The 18,196-nt window shown below is 35.4% G+C and overlaps 1 protein-coding gene across 5 annotated transcripts in view; it reads left to right on the plus strand.

Moving 5' to 3' along the window:
* The first annotated feature begins 9,930 nt into the window (after positions 1-9,930).
* The window catches only part of LOC106085492 (uncharacterized), an 84,736-nt gene continuing 76,470 nt past the window's right edge, over positions 9,931-18,196 (plus strand). Inside the window, exons 1-3 of one of the 5 annotated variants that reach the window (XM_013249775.2) lie at positions 9,931-10,017; positions 10,118-10,526; positions 10,990-11,103. The gene's annotated coding sequence lies outside the window, so the exon portion shown is untranslated. Of the gene's footprint in view, positions 10,527-10,989; positions 11,104-18,196 lie in introns of all 5 variants that reach the window. The other 4 variants (XM_013249782.2, XM_013249790.2, XM_013249766.2 and 1 more) reach the window with 4 other exon arrangements.

Genomic DNA, 18,196 nt, shown 5'->3' on the forward strand with positions numbered 1-18,196 from the left:
GTGCTTGTTCGGGGTATCTCATTGACGCCCTCTAGTTCCTCTCCTTCTTCGTCATCGTCTGAACTATTGTCTTTGGTGTAAGTTCGCCAATCGCAGTTTCCAGTTCCCTGTGCCTTTTAACCCAGCGTTAAATTGCCTTTAACTTCATTACAATTATCCATTCTAGAGTTCTTTTATCTCTAATACGCCATTTTGGATATCCTTGCAAATTTCTAATTTCATTTTGGATATCCTTGCTAATTTCTTCTGCCTGCCTATGACGAGTTTCATTTGGCCAACGACTTTCTTGTTTTTCCGAGCTCTTATTCTTCTGATTATTGCATCTCCGAGTACTTTATTTCTCCTTCCAAAGATAAAATCCATATCCCTATGCTGCAGTGTTTTTTGGTGTCTTCAGTTTAATTAGGCCCGTTATCTGTGTTCGAAAATGTAGTCGGACACCACATGGCGCATTTGCATGCAATGAAGTTCTCTCGAGTGTTTACAACAACAAGTTCAGAGCCAGGTCGGTCATTAAATCCAGGTCGGGCATTAAACTGGATGTGAAATCAATAGCACCTACATTGCCAACTTAATGGTTACGAGCAACAGAGCGTTGTCTAAGCTCCGCTAGGGGTTTACCGGACGAATGCAGAGGCGGCATTAGCCTGAAACCCATTTCGTGAGGAACATCACTCCCTCATTCTCACGTAATAGAATACCACAGCTGTCAGCTCGTAAAATCAATCCAAATCCGTTACCAAAATCCTATTCAAGTGTACGGTCAAGGTGTTTTTGAAATGGGAGTCCTCGATGGCAACCCTCTTCAAACTGCATCTATCTATAGAGCATCCCTTGTAAGTGGATACTAAGGTAATTGGTGGCATTTTTTGGCCATATCTCAAAGAATCACGTCGCCTTTTTGTATCTGTATTTGTCGCTCGTGCTTATTTTTTGCAGTTGACCTGTATATCTACAGATCGTCCAACAACTCTCTGACCCCTAGAGAAGACGTCTGTCAATCTTTCCACTTATTTCGCTGCAAGAAATTTTAAGATATCGACCACCATATCTTCTACCACTTTACTTACTACATGGACAGCGGATGAATGTTGGTAGCTGAATGGGAGAGCCAATGACGTAATGATTCTGACTACCAAATATGCCAATTACTTGAGTAAAATTTGGTAGCCTTTACAGTTTCTTCAATGAGAATACTTTTATACTTTTTTTGAGAATCAACATTTGATTAAAACTTCAGGTATGGTTTACAAATTAACTTAGAATGCTTTTAAATCCTCAATTGATTGTGAAGAAAGTTGAGTGGTAACTTTCTGTTTAACAAAATCTTTACTTTGCAGAAAGCGGCAGGGCACTTTCATTTACCAAAAAAAAAAAGGTGGAAGTTGTAGTCTATAATTTTATGCAGAGGCGTGTAGAAGCCACTACGACCAATGTAGGAAATGTTGGAAATCCCAACGACCAATGTAGGAAACATTTAATTTAAAACTTCCGTCAATGATTTACAAATTAACTTAAAATGCTTATAAATCCTTAATTGAATATGAAGAAAGTTCAGTGAGTACTTTCTGTTTAATGAAAGCGGCAGGGCAATTCCATTTACCAAAAAAGTTATAGCCAATAACTTCATGCAATTGCGTGTAGGAAATCCTAACGACCAATGTAAGAAAGTATTGTCTTTGGTCTTGAGCAGGATTCAATTAACAAGTTTACGCCAAGCCAAGATCAAGCTTGTTAAAATTTTTATTGTTAAGGTTTTTCTTACTTGTTTGCAATGAGCGTTGTTCAAATTCAAAATCAAGTTTATTTAATTTTTTTTTCAAAAGATGTTAAATAAAAAGAAAAAAATAATGCGCGGATTTGCAATATGCAGCATTTTGTCAGAGAAAGAATTTACACTGACATTTGTTAACATTCACAATAGGCACATTTTGACAATTTTAATGATGTTTATGGGGCCTATCCACTTTATGTTTACGTAAGTAACTTAACCTTCTATTTGTTAATTCTGGACCTAGAGACAGAAGAGAAAAATTAAATAGGTCAAATAAAGTTTAAGAGATGAGCTTTTATTGACACCTTCCTTTTTAAGCGCATCTTTTGTACGAGTCTTTGACCAGAGCTTTGCATGCCCGCCTATGAAGCTAACACCTGGATTGCAATACTGTCGAGCACATCAGAAAAAAATGTCCCTCACTAATGCTGGCGACATTTATGAGATCTTCAGCCTTGTAAAATGCTCATATAAAAAAGCGTAATTTACTAAACCTCAAACAAAATTTTATGTAGACCATGAGAAATAAGGTAAAAATATTAATTTCATACCCTATTAGTGAAGTTTCCCGAAAGATGCATAAAAGTAGCATTCTCCAATAATGATACCAACATAGGTATTACCTAGTTTTAAAGAAAAACGTGTGGAAGAGTATGGTGGAAGGGGGAAAATTATTTGTGATGCCTTTTTACACCAACATTTATTTACAGTTTTCAATTTGTGACCACAAAATGAATGGCACTGCAAGAAACCACAAAATTGATATCTAGCTAACCAAAATGCGCACAGCAACGTTCAAGAGGGAAGAGGGTAAAAAAGTTTTTGCCAAAGGTAAAGGGGGAAGACATACGTAGAAAAAGGCTGCCAGTGACTGATGGTTGGATGAATTGAAAAAATTGCAAGTACTTTTTGTACATTTCCACGCAATTGTAACTGCTAACTTATACGGGTTTTGTTGCAGTTTTTTTGCACAACGATTTCTAAATAATATTCAATTCAATTTAGAGAAAACAAAAATGAACAATAAAAAATTACACATTTACCAGAAATATTTGAAATTGCAACGCCATTTGCCAACAACCTAAAGGCATGAAAAACTACCTAAACCTAATAAAAATTTCCGCATCGAAAACTATTAAATGCGATTTTGTGTATGGACACTTGTTTACACCACTTGCAAACCAATTAGAAATTATGATTTTTCCACTGCTTTACATGATATTATATTACAATTTCCCAGAAAACTACAATTATTTTATGAGGAAATGGTTCTCTTTACCAATTGGTGTAACATAGTTAAGGTGTTACAGACATTTTAAGTTAAATATATAGTCAATTTCTAAGAAGAATCATATAATAAAATGGCTTTAAAAGAAATTACCCGAATTCATCTCCTCAGTCAACAATAAGTGGATATAAAAATTTCGTTTTTAGATGTGGTTCAGAATTGATGTTGTATGTATATATATATTTTTTTTTTTTGATAAATGTAAATCAAAACAAGTAAAAAGGTATTAAGTTCGGCCGGAACGAATTTTGGATACCCATCAAATACCTTGGATATGTATATTAACCATATTTCGTCATAATACAGTGAAAAATTCATTACTTACGAAATATGGTCGCATTTGGACGAAACTCCTTACTGACGTCGTGGGGTCTAATACACTGTTAAAGACGGTAAAATGGAATAGGTCTATGTGGCAGCTATATCTAAATAAAGTCCGATCTCCACCATATTCTGGAAGGATGTATAAGGGTCTAATACAACCCAATGTTCCAAATATCGAAATCGGTTAAAAAATGCTCCTTTTGTAGGCCCAAGAACTTAAGCCGTGAAATCGATATGTAAATGTGGCAGAATATCTAAATTTAGACCGATCTGAACCATATAGGGCACGTGTGTCGTTTAGCCTTACATAGGTCACTGTACTCATAATTTCAGCGAAATTGGATAACAAATGTGGCTTAAATGGGTCTAAGACCATAAATCAACAGATGGGTCTATATGGATGCCATATAAAGATATAGTCCAATATAGCCCATCTTTCAACTTAACCTGCCTATGAACACAAAGAATCCGTACAAAATTCCAGCTCAATATCTTTATTTTAACGGACATGACTATATCGTCTTACATTTTTACGATGATCAAGAATATATATACTTTATAGGGCCGGAAATGGATATTTCGATGTGTTGCAAACAGCGTGAAAAAGTTAATATACCCCCATCCTTCGGTTGTGGGCATAAATAAATCAATCTGCGCCTTCAATATGGGAAAGAACAGCAATGAAACACCACATCGAATATATGCAACTGAATATACCTGCCCCTGCTCACATTCCTGCGAAAACCAATTTTTTTAATTTTATCTGGCTTGAATAATTGTTTTTGGTCAAAAATTAAATTGAGAATTTAATTGAAATCTCTATAGTATTTTTATTTAATTGATGTTAATATCTCCTTAACTGGGAAATATATAAATTTTACAATTGAGTAATCACAGAGTGTCTTAGGTTTTAAAATTGTATTAACTCCACTCAAGAAAATTATACAAAAACTAAAAATCTTTCTAAAACCTCAATTTTTGTTCTTACTTATATGACAAAACTTAGAAACTTAAAATTCCTATAAATCTTCAATTTTTTGTCCTTTTGGTTTTTTTTTGCCACATTAATGATGTCAAAATTTTTTTGATTGTCTTGTGCACAAGCGTTGTCATTGTGCCTTCCGCTGTGTAAAATTGCCTATTGAGCAATGACTTAAAGCTGATAGCACTTGTTAATATGTGAAAAGTTTGCCCTTTGCTCCCTAGGTTAGGTTAGAAGAGGATTACGCCAAGATTTATGCCTGAGGGTATGCGTAGGCAATTGTGATTCCTCCTGGACTGTTCCTCTTCTCTGATCAGTAACACCCGCCCGAAGAAGACAGGTTTCAATGCACTTTGCCGCTTTGATAAAGGTCATGTATTTGGGCTCTGAGTTTATCTTGTGTCTGAAAGAAAACAAACAACTACGAGAAAAATTTGTACTTTGGAATAGAGTTGGGCATTGGCATAGGAAATGCAAACTGTTTATTTTGTGTTTTTATTTTGATCTTTACTCGAGATCATATTCAATGCTTTCTATTCAAAGAATAGCATAGCAAAGAACTTATAAAAGTTGAGCAGGTGTGTGTTATTATTCAAAAAACTTTGACTGGCTTAACTTAAAATGCTTCTATAATCCTTAACTGCACCTTTTTCCCTAATTTCTTATGCTGATGACATACGTGAGAATATTATTCGGTTATGAAATATGGTCCTTTATCATTTGGCGAAATCCTATGGGGTGATCTGGATCGTGAGAGGACGATGCTATTTCTAAAAGGAAGTAAGAAGGAGGTCAGCATAGCTTTTGGTATCATAACGGGACACATAGGACTACGAGCTCTCGTATGCGAAATCATTGCGGAAAGAGTGTAGGGCATGCGGGGAAGATGATAAGACATTGGAACATGTGCTATATCATTCCCCGGCTTTCAAGGCTAAAAGACATCGGTACTAAGGTGGGGACACAATACCAGACATGAACCATCTTAGGGCAGTGGTATCGAAAACAATTTAGGATTTTGTTAGTAGCACGGAATTCCTTAAAATTTTATTTTTCGAGATTAATTTTTAGTTTTTAGAGCGCACAACAAGCCTATTACTGGCTAAGATGTATGTCCATAGTGGCATGGGGCGGATTAATATGCGCTCCCTCTTTTCAACCTATCATTTGACGATTGGTATGATTTGTAACTTCTTCTGCACTACATTTTGTTGTGGTGATCATCGCCTCGGAAAAGAAGGATGCGACGAATGACTCCTCGCTCTATCTTTCTTGCGGTGCTACAAAAATTAAAGACTCTCAGCCCGGCGCATGTCTTCGGATCAGTCTTTGTAATGTCGGCAAAAGTGATTGCGGACTTTTTACCGATGTTTGAGAATCTGTACAATATTCCTTAACTTATATTCTTACCTGGCTTCTATAGCTACATCACTCTCCTTATTCAGCACACAACGGGTGGAATTGGAGTAGTATTTTTCTTTCGGCACTCCGTTTGTCCACATCACCATCGTTGGAACAGTACAAAAACAATTAAACGAAAAGAGAAATGAAATGAGAATTATAAAAATAAGCTTCGTGTTAAAGCCTAGTACTGATTTCATTCGCAGTGGAAATTCTTTGCCAGAACACAAACAATAACATACAACAGAGAGAACAGGTTTGAAACAGAGTTGATTGGTATCCATTTGCAATTAATTGAAGCGAAATTTATACTACAGCGACATGTCGCATGTATTTTGCTCATATAAGGGTTGGCACCAAGATATTATTTCCAAATAAATTTATTGTTAAGGAGATACATGCATTTTAAGTTATAAGTTTCCCTTATTCCGATTTTTTATTAATTTAACCTATTGATGGCCAAGAATAAGTTCTAATTCATCCATTAAGTAAATAATAAATCTATTTCTTTATTTCATTTCTTCAAAGTTTCAATTTGTTACTTAGTTTTTGTTAGTCTCCCCTTTAAAGCCTCTTATTTGTTAAGATGGCATATAATCCGCTATTTTATGATAGGCACTTTAATAATTGGTTTAATTAGTATGCAAGTGTGTTATTCCAAATGTAACGTCTTAAGTTATGCACAAATCTTTTTCTATGACATTTACCGTTGCAATTTACTCCATCTGCATACAAAAATGCAATGTTCACATATCCCGTGTAAATTGGGTCCCCATGACTGCGTCCATTCTTCCATCCATTATTGTTGGCAAAAACAAAAAATGCTATCACGTTTAGATTTGTAAAGCGTTTAACGCAACATATCAATTGTCAATATCACCTGTAAGACTTAAATGACACCACTGTTGTATGAGCCAAAAACTGTTAAAACTAGGTTTGGAGCTAGAAAGCAATGCCACTTACATACCCACCTTCCCAATAGTGTATTCAGTATCCTATGTTACAAAAAAAAAAAAATAAATAAAAGAAAACAAAATACTAGAGAGTTAAACCTGTAATCGCGATGGAATGTTTCCAAGGGATTGTGGGATATTTCAGCTACAGCAACGGTCAAAGAAGTAAAACTTGTTTTGGCGCGTGAGATGATTAAGGTTAGTTGAAATTGTTGTTGTTGGATTACATTCATCTTTACAATACAATTGGACGCTCACATAAAAATGTAAAGATGGTCGTTTTTAAGTATTAAGGTATGGATTTAAATGGCAGTTACTACAATGCAAAATAAACTTTAATTAATTTTAAGGTCAAGTAAAATTTGGAAACACACGTTAAGAGCTCATATTTAAATTAGTTTCATTTGTTTAAGTCTTATTTTAAAATGGCGCGTCAGATATAATTAAGGAGTTATAGACATTTTAAGTTACTTAAGTATTTATAACCTACACCACTACTGTGGTACAGGGTATTATAAGTTAGTGCATTTGTTTGTAACACCCATAAAGAAGAGAAATTGACCCATTGATAGGTATACCAATCGACTCAGAATCATTATCTAACTCTATTTAGCTATGTCCTTCTGTGCATGTTAATTTGTGTACAAAGTATAGGTCGCAATTTACGTCCGATCGTCTTAAAATTTAGTACAGGCAAGATTTTTTAGCCTAGAGACGAAACCTATTGAAATTGGAAAAAATCGGTTCAGATTCAGATATAGTTACCATATGTATGTTCGTCCGATTTGGACTAATATAGCAATAATGTTGTCATTTGTTAACCGATTCTTTCGAAATTTGGCATGAAGAGTTTTCTCTTGACTCTCGACATTACTGGGGAATTTCATAGAAATCGGTATAGAATTAGCTGCCATATATGTATATCGCCCAATTTTCACTTTTAGAGCCACTGCAGCCGCATTTATTGACCCATCTTACCAATATTTGGTACAACACTTTCTTCGACGACTACTACAATATCTATAGTTTGGTCGAACTCGGTTTAGATTTAGATATAGCTTCCATATATAAGTTCATCAGATTTTGGGTAATTTGCAATAATTTTGTCATTTTATTTGTTTGAATATATTTGCCGTCTAAAAACATCCGGCGAGGTCCATCAATTGGTTCAGTCTGTGTACTTATAGGGTAGGTAAAGGTGTAGGGTATTATAGAGTAGGCTCCGCTCGAAGTTTGCCTTTCCTTACAGGTTTTTATTTGCAAATGCAAATTTACCCATGAACATTCCATTAAGAACAGGGACAATCTTCTCACATATTGATGAGTGCTGTCTGATTCAAGTTTTAAGCTCAATTAGAACTGTTCTCCTTTTTATATCCGTGTCCGAATGGCGTGCCGCCACAACTTTTCGAGGAGAAATTTTTAAATGTGCTGTTTGTGTGGGTAGACCCCCGGAAAATTGGTCCCGAAAATAGGTATCAATTCTTGATCTACCCCCCAATACCTTTCATTTTAGCTCCACATTGACATGGTGGGTAAATATGCCCGGTTTAGGGGTGTTTTGGGGATTGGGGTGGTCGCCCAAACACTTAGCCCGGAAAATATACATATCACCAACGAACTCTATTCTCATATATCTATATATCATTTATTTGAACCCCATATTGCCATTGCCCTCAAAATTGGATATCAAATTCGTTTTCTAATCTCATTTAAACTCCTTATTGCAAAAGTCAGCAAATATGTCCGGTTTGGGGTTTTGACCCTAAACACTATGACTATTTAGTTCCACTCTCTTTAAGACCCAAATTGTCTTGGTGAGCAAATACGTCCTATTTGGGGGTTGTTATGGTGGTGGGACGTCCGCGAGACAGTTGGCCCCTAATGTTGTTATCAGATACGTGGTCTACTCCCACATACCTTTAATTTGAGCCCCATATTTCCATAGTCGGCAAACATGACCGGCTTGGGGGTGTTTTGGGGAAGGGCGGCCACTCAGTGAGTTGGCCTTGCAAATATATATCGGATTCGTGTTGCACTTAAAAACCCTATTATTTGAGCCTCATATTGCAAAAGTCAAAAAATACCTACTATTTGGGTGGTGCTGTGGGGGTGGGGTGGCCCCATGGACACTTTTCCAGAATATTGATATCAAATTCGTGCTTTACTCCCAAAGACCTTCCATTTGAGCCCCATATTGCTATGGTCGTAAATTTGTCCCCTATGGGGGATGTTTTTGGTGAGAGTCGTCCCCTTAAACACTTGGTGCAATATTTGGATATCAGATTCGTATTCTACATTCAAATACTGACCATATTCCCATGGTCAGTAAATAAGTCCTGTTTGGGAGGTGTTTTGGGGAAGGGGTGAATTCCCAGAAACGTTGTCCCACATTTGGATATTAGATTCGTATTCTACTCTCAAATACCTTTCATTTGAGTTCCATATTGGCGTGGTTGGAAAATGTGTCCGATTTAGGGGTGTTTGGGGTTGGGGTGGTCCCACTAACACTTGGTTCGCCGATTGGATATCAGATACCTTTTTTTATCATAAATACCTTTTATTTGAGTCCCATATTGTCGTGATTGATCTAAATATATGTTTGGTAGGTTTTATGGTGGGGTAGCCCCCTAGGTACCCCATCCGAAATTTGGATACCAAATTTTTATTTTTAGGGTACTATATGAGAGCACACAAAATTTCGCTTAAATCGCACCACCCATCTCCGAGATCTGGCGTTTCTGAAAATTAGGGTAAGGGGGAGGGATAGGTAGTACCCTATTTTCAACACGGGGTCATTATGCACCATCTTTGAAAATTTCAAGAAAATCGATTCAGCCGTTTTTTAGTCTATAAGGAACACACAAGCATACAAACAAACAAACCTACAAACAAACACAAATTGAGTTTTACATATAAGATGTGCTTATATCTTTTATTTGCTGTATAAGGAAATCGTTAACAATGTGTTACAAACGAATAACGAGATTAGCATGCCTCCTCCCACCTTCATCATTTTAGTGTTGTTTTGTGTTTTCTTCTCCATTTATCTTTGAGTGTACAATTGGTCTTCGTTTGACTTCGTCAATAAATATTTGTAGCTTCGGTTTTTATCTATTAGCACACACTAAGCTTTTGCCATTGTTAACGAAACTACTCTCAAGACCAAAAAAAGCTTAAGTGCGGTGCAACAGAATTTATCTTGGCTTGGACTCAGTCAACGTCTTTAAGAGAGAGATAGTCTTCGTTTGTTAAGCTACGCACGAACAACACGTTTTTCTTTTTTCTTTCGGAGGTCTGTATATGTGTTTGTCGGTCTCGGTCTCCATACAACAAACGCACGCGCTAAAGTAGTTTCATTTGTTTGTTATTATTTTTCTCCTTCTGTTTTTCAGTTCACTGAGTAGAGTCTTGAGTTGTATGACTGTGCACGACGCGCTTAGTTGGTTAAAGTTTTTTCTGTTTGGTTTTTATCTAAAGGTATCTGAAGTTTGAGTTACACTGCTGCTTGTGGTTGATTGCAACTTGTCAATGTAACAACGCAGAACTTTGGTCGCATTCGCGCGCATACATCTCACCGGGCGGTGTTCAATATCGGATCGATCGGTTAAATAACAACAAAAAAAAAAAAATAAAGCAAGCAAAAGAAACAGAGTGTTTATTTAAGAAGAAAACAGCAGAAAACTAATCTTAAAAAGAAGAAAAAAACTGAAGTTTTTTGACTAGCCATTGTCATTTTGGAGCGTTTTTTGTAATTCCGGTTTTTCGACTTTTTTCAACTTCATTGACAACGAAGACATTTTGGTTAGTTGGTATCTGTGTGATCATCTGCATTGCTGCAGTTAACAGTGATGCATCTTTGGAAATAAAAATAAAAACAAACACAACTTTCAAAAGGTTTCCCTTAGTTAATTGAAAAAAAAAACAACAACAATAACCATAAATTTTGAGTTTTATTGGAAAAAGTGAAAGATTTTAAGTGATTTCCCAAACAAGTGATTACCATATAGGAAAAAGTTTTGAAAAAACGAAGCAAAATCGATTGTTTATCCATCTTGAAAAAAATCAAAACGTTTTCAATTATTTGTTTAAACACTTGAAAACTAGCTTACAAAATTTGTTATTAAACCTCTGAGAGTAAACAAAATACTTGAAATTTTGTATATAAAATTTTTTTATTTTTAATTGTGGCAAAATTCGAATTTAATTCCACTTGTGTTAAAAAGTCTCAATTTAGAAAAGAAAACTGATTTTGGATTTATTGCAGTTTACAACGAAAGGATTATTTGTTGGCGCTTATTTATTGTCAGCTTAGAAAATTGCCTTAATAATTTTTGGATTAACAACGAAAAAATTCATATAAGGCTGATTGTTTAAAAAGGTAAGTTGTAAAAACAAAGGTTTTGTAAAACAATAAAATATTAACCACAAATAAGCAAACCTCCTAAAATGATCCCAGGAACACTAATATGAAGTTCGATTGTTGTGCTGGGAACGCCATGGCCCTATCCAAGCGAAATTACACCAAATATTGGGAGTATGGTACTCAAATTAAAGAAAATTTCGCCTACAGGAGGGGCTTTAAAAAATTAGAGCCTTTTTGGAAGAATTTTAATGAAAATTAAAAAAAAAATCACGTTAAGGCAGTTTTACAATACTAAAATCAATCCTCTTCTCCTGTTGTAAAATTGTAATTGTTAAAAAAAAAAATTCACGTATTGACTTACACAAATTTTCTATTCACTTAAAACCCTTTTCACAAATTTCTCATGGTTGTTTTCTATGAAAAATACACCTTAATTTGAGTACTAGATTACCTATAAACTACCGATTCATAGTCATATCGTCGATATGCTACAATTAATTTTTGGGGTCCTACAATTAGGGTATGTGGGCAACGCTGTCATAAAGGAACACTGAATAGCCTATATTCCCTTCAATTTCAAGAAGAAGCCGTTGGATTAAATCCTCATATTCGATTTCAGCGAAAAATTTCCTTTAATTTGAGTACCATATTGCCTATAGAGTATATAGTATACACTCTATCAATTCTTAGAACATATCGTCGACATATTATAAATCGATTCCACATTTAAGGAAGGCTAAAATGCCTATATTCCATACAATTACACTTGGGTAGAGCAAGGGACGTATCCCGAGTTCCTAAAAGAAATTCATAATCCTGGGCTCACTTTTCGCAAATTTTTCAAAATATGGTCAACATTCTCAACAGCTAGTAGCCGCTGCATTAACTCTTCTTTTCACCATATTAGTGTTGTACGAAAAATTTCCTTTAATTTGAGTTTAATTTTTCCTACGATATTCAATGGGGAGGTGAGAGGGTAAGGAGGTGATAGGCCTTCAGACAGAACCCAAGCCGAGCCCCAAAAAAACTTTCTGATCTGGTCTCATTTTGGAACTTTTTCGCAATTTTTCAAGAGGGTGCAAAATTCTGGGTGGGTTTATTCTTCCCTTTTTGTCATATTCGTGTTCTATGCAAGATTTGCTTTAATTTGAGTACCATCTTGCCTACAGTATCCGTATAATTTTGCTTGAGTGAGACAGGGGGTGTCTGGGCTCATTTTAGGGTGCTACGCGATTTTTTCAAAAGGGGTTCAAAATTCTCAACGCCTGAGAGCCTCTGGATTAACTCTTATGACTTTTTCGCACCATATTCGTGTGGTACGCAAAATTTCCTTCGATTTGAGTACTTTATTGTCGTTGGATTAAATCTTACCACTTTTTCCACAATATTCTACGCAATATTTCCTTTAATTTGAGTACCATATTGCCTATATTCCATACTATTCAACTTGGGTAGGGCAAAGTGGCGTTTTAGGGCCCCCAGGTCCGAACACAAAAAAAACTTCGTTATCGTTTTCCTGGGCACAATTTTTTTTTCCATTTCTCCATAATCTACTTTTGCCGTTAATTTCCTAGAGACATGCGTTTTTTGGGACGAAGTTATATGTCCGGCACCCTACTAAATACTGATAAATTTCCCGTGAACATTCCATTAAGAAACAGGGAATACTACTCTCATATCAATAAGTAAAGTCCGATTAATGTTTAAGCTCAATGATAAAGGGTCTCTTTTTTATTGCCAAGTACGAACGGGGTGTCGCGTAGCGACACCACTTGGTAGAAGAGTTTTAACATGGCAGGATACCTCACAAATGTAGCCAGCATTAGTAAGGGGAAAACCACCGCTGCAAATGCAAATTTGCCCATGAACATTCCACTAAGGAACAGGGGCAAACTTTTCACATATTAATGAGTGCAGTCCGATTTAAGTTTTTAAGCTCAATGAAAAGGCGCCTCCGTTTTATAGCCGAGACCGAACGGCGTGCCGCAGTGCGACATCTCTTTGGAGAGAAGTTAAGCATGACATAGAACCTCACAAATGTTTCCAGCATTAGAAGTGGAAAGCCAGCGCTGAAAAATTTTTTTTATGGTCTCGCCACGATTCGAACCCAGGTGTTCAGCGTCATAGGCGGACATGCTAACCTCTGCGTATAATCTCATTAATAGTTGACGTACAGACAGGTGTTCGTTTTGACACACGCCTTCGGATTATCTCCCAAGTTTGCAGTAACAATTCCGCTATAAATTTATTTTTTTTGTCTATTGGGAAATATTAGTGTGGATCCCAAGGGGTTTAGAACAGGGATTAACAACAATTTCTCCATTTGTTAGCCTAAATGTCCTTTCAATATCCAGGATAGTATTCGTAGTGTATTTCTGTTGAAGAAATGTATCGTCAACAAATTACTTAGTGGGGGCGTGTTTGAATTTTTCTACCTTTGAAGTATGGACGATGTGCCTCCCTAATATAGTAATTTCTCATAGTGCTGGAGTAAAAATGATAACAGATTGAATCTGAGCAAAACTGTCGAGCAGTATTTCCATACATGACATCATTTTAGTTGCTCACAAATGTGGCTCTATTAGAACTTTCAGTGTCTCCTGTTTATTCTTCATCTTTATTTTACTATTCATAAAATATTTTTCGTAATTTGCAAGTTTTTAAGCATCACTCTTTAATTCCAACAAGTTTAATTTTTTTCTCTAGTGTCTTAAATATCTCTGGGCTATATTGATGATGTGATGTACCCCACCCAATTTTAAATATTCCCAACTTGTTTTTTTTTGTTAGTCTTATTTCCTCTTTTCTATCTATCGATATTTGTTTTCCAAGGAAGCTATTAATTATGTGTTGAGTTTTTTGAATTCTATCTAATTAAGTGCCATTGGTTTTTGGGAATTCATTTAAGTTTTAGTTTTGTTATAATCACAGGCCGTAAATCTTACAAAACCACCTGTTGATTAAAGTAGTTTCTTGGCGAAACATTCAGTAACCAAAATGAGACTTCTTTTTCAATGTAGCATATTGAAAATGGAAAATTTGCCCATGAACATTCCATTAAGAAACAGGGGCAAAGCATATTATAGTACCAGAAATGTCTCTTTTTGTCGAAATTAATGATTCTATGCGACTTATTCCCTTTCAGTTACCACATACTGTTTACGTCTACTGGTTATGTGTTTTTGGTTGATATAATTGGTGGAACATAACTTAAAATGCTTGTAACTCCTAAATGTACAACTAGTTTTTGAGCTCCTCCTTCAGCGAATGCTTGGGTTTACTCTAAAGAGTTTGCCGTTGTTGAAGTGGTCATAGCATTCAAATTTCCTTAGATTTGTTTTTAAGAATTTTTTAATGGCTTACTTTTATTATAATCATCACAGGCCTTTCCAATCTACCTGTTGATTGAAATAAAAGAAGAAAATTATTTAATAACTTATTCTTAAACAATCTTAAACCAACTTCAATTAGTTTGCAATATACCATTTGGTTCTGCTTCATACTTATTTAAATTGTCTCTTTTTTTGAAATTAATGATTCAAAGATATTTTTGTGTGATTTGAAAATAATCCCCTAACGGTTTGCTTCCTGACACATTCATTATATTGCACATCTTTTTTCTCATGCTAACAAACAAAATAATATATCAGGTGTCTTCCGAGGCTTCCAATAAATCCAAAAAAGAAGCAAAAATGCCAAACAACTAACCACAAAGGCTAGAGAGAAAAATAGTTATCTTAGTTATGAACATATGTAGTATGTCCATATAGCCATTTTGTACTGGTATTAGCCAAATCCAGTTTCCACCTGTTGTTGGCAAATTTTTGCAATATTTCTTTACTGTTAAAATATCAACCGAAACCAGTTAAATAAAAATACTTTAGCCAAGCAGCCAGCAAAACAGCAGCCTTAGCTGCTGCAGCAGCCACAAAACCTGTCCCATACTTACTCCTCTTTTAGCCATGGCTAAGAAAATCTCTTAGCTTTTAAGTTTAAGTTGGTGCGTTGTAAGCCTAATAGTCCGTCTTGTATATTGGCTTAATAGTTTGCTTTATTCTTTTACATAAATCAAATGACTTTCAAATATCGCCTGGCAGTATGTGTGGCAGAAGGCCTGCGTTATGCATGCCTACAAGAAATTAGCATTTACTACCTGCTTTGTGTGTTGTGTGAAAATAAATTTGCTTTTAAATTGTCTTCAATCGTCGTCGAAGGCATGTCATATTTTAATATTCAAATAAAATAACATACAAGTTTTGCTTTTAAAATACCTCCCAGTATGATGTCAATACATAATTACGAAAAAAAAAAATCTGCAACGAGGGAGGATTATTGAGGTTATAAGCTTTTTAGTCTGCATTGACAGTACTAATAATCTAATGCTTGAGACTCGACTTACAACGTCGAGGGGTCATTCGAAGAGGATTAGGCATAGTAGTGAGGTTCCAATCACAGGCCATGCGTTCTTTTATCTGCATTGCAAGTTTTTTGCGAACATAACGTAAAATGCTAGTCACTCCCTAATATGCCATCAAACATCGAGTATTCGTTCTTCTTTCTGGATTGTATGCCGCCTGCCAACATCTAGCAAGCGAAAATATAACATTTTAAACACCACCTTCGAAGCTTTGACTTACGCCGTTCGAAGATAGTCTCTATCTGGATTGCAAGTTTCTTGCGAACATTACTTAATATGCTTGTAGCTCCTAAATATGCTAACAGTCATCGAGTCTTCGTTCTTTTTTCCGGATTGTAGAGGGTCAGGCATAGTACTGAGGTTTTAATTATTGGGCATGCGTTCTTTTATGTGGATTGCAAAATTCTTGCGAACATAACTTAAAATGATTATAAATCTTAAATATGCCATCAATTATCGAGTATTCGTTCTTCTTTCCGGATTGTATGCCGCTTGCCGATATCGCCGTCTATAGGTCCTTCGAAGATAATCTCCATCCGGTTAGTTCTTTTGCTTTTTAATTTCCCGGTTTTCATGATGGACATTTCTTTAAATGCTTGTAACTCCCCATATGCTTGTAACTTGACTCCAAAAGTCATTCGAAGAGGATCCTGATCCGTCTACTACTTTCGTTTTTTCACTACCCGGATTGCATGTTCCTTTCATATATAACTTAAAATGCTTGTAACTCCTAAATTAGCGTCTAATTTAGAGTTTGCTTGGGCTTAATATTTGATGTTCGCAACTACGATTGCCAAACAACCTATTCGCACGTTCGTTTCTAAGGGTTTCAGGTTAACCTCAAACGGTCTTAAATGAAATTTTAATTTAGTTATAGAATGATTGATCATTGTATAACTAAATTCGGCCCTTCGACTTATTCATACATAAAATTGATTGATCATTCTATAACTAAATTTGGTCCTTCGACTTTATCATACATAAAATTGCGCTGTAGCATGATCCATGGTTTATCTTCAGTGTGTCTAATCACATTAAAACAGTAGGTTTATGTCTATCCTCGAAAAGTAATGACATTTAAGCACTTTTTAAATTCTTAATGTAACTAAATCACCTAAAGTCTTCTTGTTACCTTTTGAGCCAGACCATCGCAATTCATATTAAAATGATGTCGCCGGTATTTTTTTGGAAAACGCAAATATTTTTATAAGGTGTGTAACTTAATCATCATCATCAAGAGGCGTCAGTTATATTTGACATCCACACCAAAAATACAAAAACAACTAATCTTGACGCAAAATCGTAATGATTGTCTGAGAATAGCACCATATCTTAATCTGGTATATTCACAATAAAAGCAAAAAAGTCTTTAGGTCGTAAAATACAAATTAAAAATATAATTCTTAAGGTTTTGTGGGTTTTTTTGGTTTGGTCTTTAGCCCCATCTCCTTTCTTTGTTATATTTCGTTTGTGCTGAAGATTTATTATGAATACTAGATGGAATGGAATGGTATGGAATGAATGAATGCGGGCTTATAATGAATATCTACCTACTTACCCAGCTAAATATTTATCATACAGAAACGATTTTCTGCCAAAAGCCGCCTTATTGTAGCTGAGACTACAACTGATGAGGATGATGATGACGATGACAACATACCCGCAGGTTTTTAATAGATTGGCAAAAATAAAGAATGAAAAACAACATTTTTTAAGTTGAAAAATAGCATTGTAATGAGTAGGATAGAAGCAACAGCATTAATGACAAATAATAGCATTTATTAGAATTTTTTGAAAAGCTGCAAAAAAAAAATTATGTAGATTCTCAGCACGTTTGCAATGTCGGTTAAATGTAATCGAATCAAGCACAGTGGTTTTAGTAAGGTAACCTTACGAGTTTTCTAGAGTTCCAAAAATCGTATTGAGATGTTTTATTTGTAGACCTATATGTATAGTACTAACATAAGAAAATAGGATAGGGATAAGTTTCGTTTAAAGGCGACATCATCTGATGTAATGAATTTAATGCTACAACTAATGCCTCCGGACTAACGATTTCAGCAGAAGCTAAGAGCATGTCAAGGATGAGGAAACAAAAGAACTTGTGCGATATGTCTGCCCAACACTTGCAAGAAGAAGAATAAGTTACACTTTAGGTTCTTATATTTTTAGGATTGGTCTGAAGTAAGGGATGTAAACATGCGCAACTTTTTGGGCTATTTAAAGCGATCTGGATGTTTGCAAACATCGAAATTGGGATATTCTTCATGAAATTTGCGAGGAAAAATTAAATTCTCCTAAAAAACTTTAAATGCTTGCATCTCTTTAAAAAATTTATCTTCGAGATAACACCAAAGGGCTACGGATTACACATGGTTATAAACTGGAGACTGTGAATGCCCCAAGATTATGAGGACCAATCTAAACTAGAAGTGTTGTCCCGCTTTGCCGTACTGGGCTAGATCATTAGTCTCACTCACTGTTTTTGTTATGACAGGTCATTGTCTGATTGAACATATGCTGATAGACCAAAGATTGCAAGTAATGATTTCAGCAGAAACTGTGAGGATGTCGAGGAAGGGGGAACCATAGAATATCTTTTACATATTTGCCCTGCACTGGCAAGTAGAATTTATACTTTAAGTTGTTATTTCTTTAAGGATTTTATGCGAACATTCATATCTTATTAGG

This window comes from Stomoxys calcitrans, chromosome 4, assembly GCF_963082655.1.
Source record: "Stomoxys calcitrans chromosome 4, idStoCalc2.1, whole genome shotgun sequence".
Lineage (NCBI taxonomy): Eukaryota > Metazoa > Arthropoda > Insecta > Diptera > Muscidae > Stomoxys > Stomoxys calcitrans.